This window comes from Rhinolophus sinicus, chromosome 17 (assembly GCF_057876585.1).
Source record: "Rhinolophus sinicus isolate RSI-liver-muscle chromosome 17, RSI-T2T, whole genome shotgun sequence".
Taxonomy (NCBI): Eukaryota; Metazoa; Chordata; class Mammalia; order Chiroptera; family Rhinolophidae; genus Rhinolophus; species Rhinolophus sinicus.
The window spans coordinates 205,923,866-205,929,722 of NC_142517.1; the positions used below are offsets into that span (position 1 = coordinate 205,923,866).

The window sequence follows — 5,857 nt, forward strand, 5'->3', positions numbered from 1 at the left end:
CCAGTAAGGAAGTCTTGGCATAAGAATGCAGAACTTCAGAGAAGACTAAATTCTAAGCTGAGAGGGGCCTCTTGTACCAAAGTCAGGGCTCTGATAAAGAAGGAGTGAACCCTGAAACTCAGAATGGAGCTTTCTGGATAGATACACTTCAAAACTGAACTATACATCTCCCTAAATCCACTGGGTATGCAAAAGGGTCCTCTGTCCCTTGTTGGTAGACAGACCCCTACCCTACCCCTATGTTCACCTGAATTAATTCTATGCAGCTCCTCTTGCCAGGCATCCTTGTGAGAGTGACATCATCTTTAAACACTGTGTGGCAATCCTTGACACACCATCGTGATGCTCAAGGAAGACAGAGTGACCTGAAAGTTCAACTACTTCCTTAAGGTTATCCAACTTCTGGGTGATTATCCAAAATGCGTCACTGTGGGAGCAGACAGTGTGGGCTTCAAGCAGATGCAGCAGATCCGCGTGTCCCTCCACGGGACAGCGGTGGTGCTGATGGGAAAGAACACCATGATATGCAAGGCCATCAAAAGGCATCTGGAAAACAACCCAGCTCTGGAAAAATGTTGCTTCATAGCTGGGGGAATGTGGGCTTTGTGTTTACCAAGGAAGACCTCACTAAGATCGAAGATATGTGACTGGCCAATAAGGTGCCAGCTGCCACCCGTGCTGGGGCAGCTGGTCTGGGGCCCAAGAAGACCTCCTTCTTCTAGGCTTTGACGTCACCACTAAAAGCTCCAGGGGCAGGGGCACCATTGAAATCCTCAGTGCTGTGCAGTTGTTAAGACTGGAGACAAAGTGGAAGCCAGTGAAGCCCCCTGCTGATGCTGAACGTCTCCCCCTTCTTTAGGCTGACCATCCAGGAGCTGCTTGACAATGGCAGCATGTACAACCCGGAAGTGCTTGATATCACAGAGGATACTCTGCATTCCCATTTCCTGAAGAGTGTCTGCAATGTTGCCAGCGAATGTCTTCAGATTGATTACCCAACTGTTGCATCAGCACCCCGTTCTATCATTAACGGTACAAGGGAGTACTGACTTTGTCTGTGGAGACTGATTACACCTTCCCACTTGCTGAGAAGGTCGAGGCCTTCTTGGCTGATTGCTCCGCGTTTGTGGCTGCTGCTCCTGGGGCCGCCACGACCACTGCTGCTCCTGCTGTAGCCCCAGACAAGGTTGAAGCAAAGGAAGAGTCAGAGGAGTTGGACGAGGATGTGGTATTTGGTCTCTTTGACTAATCCCCAAAAAGCAACCAGGACAGCCAACTTTATTTTTCAAACAAGGTAATAAAGGCTTACTTCTCTTAAAAAAAAAAGAAAAAAAAAAGACTATGCAGAGTCCTCTCAGCAGACCAAACTAGGAATACACTAGAGGAACCTGCTAGCTGAAGAGATGGTTTCCTCCAATGAAACTGCAGAAGTGGCCAACAGGTACCAACAGATTGTGTATGGGAGTGGATCCTGGACAAACAATGTTAGACTGTAAACTAGGGGTGGGATGGGGGGGAAATGTTGATACAGGCACACTCTCCTGGGCCATATAGTTTAGTTAGACTGGCAAGGTCCAAAAGTGATGATTCTAATATGCTCCTGAGTGGCGCTTAGATAGTTGCTATAAGCCATGGTATACACTAGATGAAATGGAAGAAGAGATAACATACTTGTCTGGGCCAACAATGGAAAAAGAATCTGAAAGCCTAAAGAAGATAGCATGACTCTATTATCTACAACTGGACAACCCATCCATGCGGTGACTATGTCCTCAGGAGGACCCAGAGACAATAACTAAACAAGGTAATAAGGAATGCACTATTTAGGGGGCAAGTGTATCCTTGAGATGCTCAGTGAGGACTGTCCTCTGTAGGTTGGAATAATGTAGGAATGCTTTATAGAGCTACATTCCCTAATAGAAAATGAAATGATAGGATTCCAGAATGGTTGAAGCCAGATGCCAACATTTAACTGTCAGAACAAGAAGAATAATTTCTATAATGGGTAGAAAGCTTAGAATGACAACCAGGGGGGCTGGACCATGGATGCCTAAGGAAATATTAATAGCTAATAGAATATGGTATTCTTACAGTCAAGACAAATGGGCAGTCAACAAGGGTATTGTTCCATATATACACCATCAAAAGAGGTTACAAATCGATGATCACGTGGCTGAGGGGTTACCTCAATGAAAAGTCAACACTCCTTGCCCATTTTCCAAACCTGCCTGAGTCAATTCTTGACCCAGGACCTGCTGATGGAAATGCAGGCAGTTATTTTAAGAAAGAATCTTGCAAATGTACATAGTAGTGATTCCCTGAGTTCTTCACCAAAGGGACCTATGGTCATTTATTCAAGTAACAACATACAAGACAAAAAAAGTCACACAGAACTTTTAAGGGTTATTGATACAGCGTTTGAGTGGATGCTAATGCCTATGGATCCAAAACACCATCATGGCCCCTGTTAGAGTAGAGTATATGGAGGTAAGGTACTGTCCATCTAACAGTGAGTTCACACCATCAATGGAGCCACCCAACAGTCAATTTCAAGTCCCTAAATATAATCAGTACATATATAGATAGCAGTTGGCAGAACTGGATTTTTAATCTATCATTCCTTAACCTATAAAATAACAATGACTATCATAAGAAAAGCCAAGCAGAAGTGCCTTAAAATTCATTTTACCATAATCACTATTATGGTGAAAATAGTTAACTTGAAAGCAATGTTGTATTCCCACAGAAGGAAGGAATGACAGAGGTTGGTGCCAGCTACAAAGATTAAAGGATGTAAGGGTTGTAATCTCCTTTATATCTCCATTTGATTCAGCAGTCTGGATTAGGCAAAACCTAGGTGATTCATGGCTAATAGATAACTACTAGAAACTTAGCAAAGCTGGGGCTTATAGCACTCAGAGCTTGGTGGACTGCATTCTTGCTTATAGTGTTCCCTACAAAGAGGTCTCAGCTAGTGGCTCTACCCTTCTGCAGAACTGAGCCAGGGTGCCATCTGGCCAGAAAGCTCAGTTGGCAGTTTTGCCTGATTTGGTTCCCCAGTCAGGTCATTCCAACCATAGAGCCCATTCTCCTACTCTGCCCAACCAGAGAAGCAAATTTGCAGGCCTTCCCAACTGCTAAGTGTAGCTCTAGTCCTGACCATTTAGAAGCTTGGCCAAAGACCCCAGGCAGCATGGCAACAAGCTATGGTACAGCTGACCCACAGAGCAAGATCCATATCCCTGCCCAGCAGCAGAGCCCAGCCTATGGCCCTGTCCAGTTGGCTAACATAGCCTGTGGCCTCACCCATTCAGGGAGCCCAGGCAGTGAGCCCACACAATCATAGAACATGGCTTGTAGCCCCACCCAGTGAAGGAGCCTGGACAGCGACCCTGCCCAGCTTCAGAGCAGTCTCTAGCCCCACCCAACTGCAGGATGCAACTAGAAGCCCCTCCCAACCAGAAAGTCTGGCCAGCAATCATGTCCAACACCAGAGCACAGCAAGCAACTTAACTGATTGTGAAGCCAAGCCTGTGGCCCTACCAACTTCAAGGAACAACCACTGGCCCCACCAGATCTCAGATCACAGCCTGAGGCTGAGACCAACTGCGAAGCCCTTCCTGTAGCCCCTCCTAAGCATGGATTCCAGGCAGAGACATCATCAGGCTGGGGAGCATAATTTGAAATTCTACCCAACCAGGAGCTATTGCAGAGCCCAGCCTGTAACTCTGACAGTCTTAGAGTTCAACCAGTGGCATCACCTTACCACAGAACACAGCCTGAAATCTCATCCAACCAGAGGTGATTGCAGAGACCAGCAAGTGGATCCATGAGGCCCCAGTGCACAGACAGCAGCCCTGCCTGATCAGGGAGACCAACCAGCAGGTGACCCAATCAGAGCGTTCAGCTAATGTAATATCACCAACCTCAGAGCACAAACAGTGTCCTAGCCCAACTGAGACCCTGATAACATGCCCTACCTGCCCATGGATGCTACCAGCTCTCTTGTCCTGTATTCCAACTTGGGCTGACTGATGAAGGCCTTTTCCTGATGAAACAAACCTGCAGGTCTGGAAGTGGGGACCAGATATTGATATGCACTGATACCAACACAAAGAATAAAGGATCATGAAGATTCAGGTAAACATGATATCACAAGAGGAAACTAATAAATTCTAATAACTACCATTTTAAAAATGGAGATTGATAAACTGTCTGACAAAGAAATCAGAATAATTATCTTAAAGAAGTTCAGTGAGCTAAAAAAAAACCCAACAGATGATTAAATTAAATGAAAAAAAAAATGCATGAACAAAATGAGAGGTTCAACAAAGAAAAGGAAACTATCACAAAAAACCGAAATGCTAGAGCTGAAGAATACAATGACTGGAAAAAATTCAATAGAGAGCTTCAACAACAAACTCAATCAAGCAAAAGAAAGAATCGGTGAACTAGAAGATAGGTAATTTGAAGTTATCCAGTCATAGGAGTAAAAGAAGAATGAAAAAGAGTGAAGAATGCACACAGGATTTATGAAACATTATTAAGAAACTCATACACATATTATGAGAAACCCGGAAGGAGAAAAGAAAAAGAAATGGACAGAAAGTCTATTTAAAATAATAATGGTTGGAAACTTCCTATGTTTGGGGAAAGAAACGGATTTCCAAATTCATGAAGTCCAGTGGGCCTAATCAGCTGAACCTGACAGGGGCTACATTGCTACATTTTGTAATTAAATTGTCAAAAGTCAAAGACAAAGAGAGAATTTTGAAAGCAGCAAGACAAAATTGACTTGTCACATGCAAGGAAGCTTCCGTGAGACTATCAGTGGATTTCTCAACAGAAACATCTCAGATAGAAGGCGGGGATAATATATTCAAAATATTGAAAGAAAAAACTATCAACCAAGAATAGTGCCCAGCAAAGCTGTCCTTCAGAAATGAAGGAGAAATAGACTTTCCCAAACAAACAAAACCTGAGGGAATTCATCACCAATAGGCCTACCTTAAAAGAAATGTTAAAGGGCCTTCTTCAAGCTACATTAAAAGGATGCTAATTAATATCATAAAAACATATGAATGCAAGGGGTGGCTGGTTAGCTTAGTTGGTTAGAGTGTGGTGCTAATAACATCAGGATGCCAGTTCAATCCCCACATGGGCCACTGTGAGCTGTACCCTCCTTAAAACAAACAAACAAAAAAAGGACAAACGAACATATGAATGCATAGAAGTCCCTGGTGATGGTAAACATACAGTTGAAGTTAGATTCTTATATTGCAATGTTGTTACATAATTCATTACAACTACACTTTAAAACTTAAAAAATATGTATTAAAACTATCCATAACTATAATTCATTATTGGATACACAATATTGAAAAGATGTAAATTCTAAGATCAATAACTTTAAATATGAGGGGTAAGAAGTAAAAGTATAAAGTTTCTTTATGCTATCAAAGTTAAGTTGTTATCAGCTTAAAATAAAAGTTATAAATATAAGCGTTCAGGTAAGCCTCATGCTAACCACAAAAGAAAAACCTGTAGTACATACACAAAAGATTATGATAAGAGTCAAAGTATACTGCTACAAGTCATCAACTCACAAAGGAAGACATTAAGAGAGGAAACAAGGAACAAAATATGTACAAGACAGTCAGAAAAGACTTAACCAAAGGGCATAGTAGGTTCTTACCTACCATAATTACGTTAAATATAAATGGATTAATTTCTTCAATCAAAAGACATAGAATGGCTAAATGGACTTTAAAAAACAAGATCCAAGTATGGCTGCTTACAGGAGACCCACTTTAGCTTTAAGGACACACACGGACTGACAATGAATCATTGGAAAAAG

The 5,857-nt window shown here is 42.5% G+C and overlaps 1 pseudogene; it reads left to right on the top strand.

Moving 5' to 3' along the window:
* LOC109451482 (large ribosomal subunit protein uL10 pseudogene) lies at nucleotides 1-1,362 on the top strand (annotated as a pseudogene).
* Nucleotides 1,363-5,857: the final 4,495 nt, after the last annotated feature.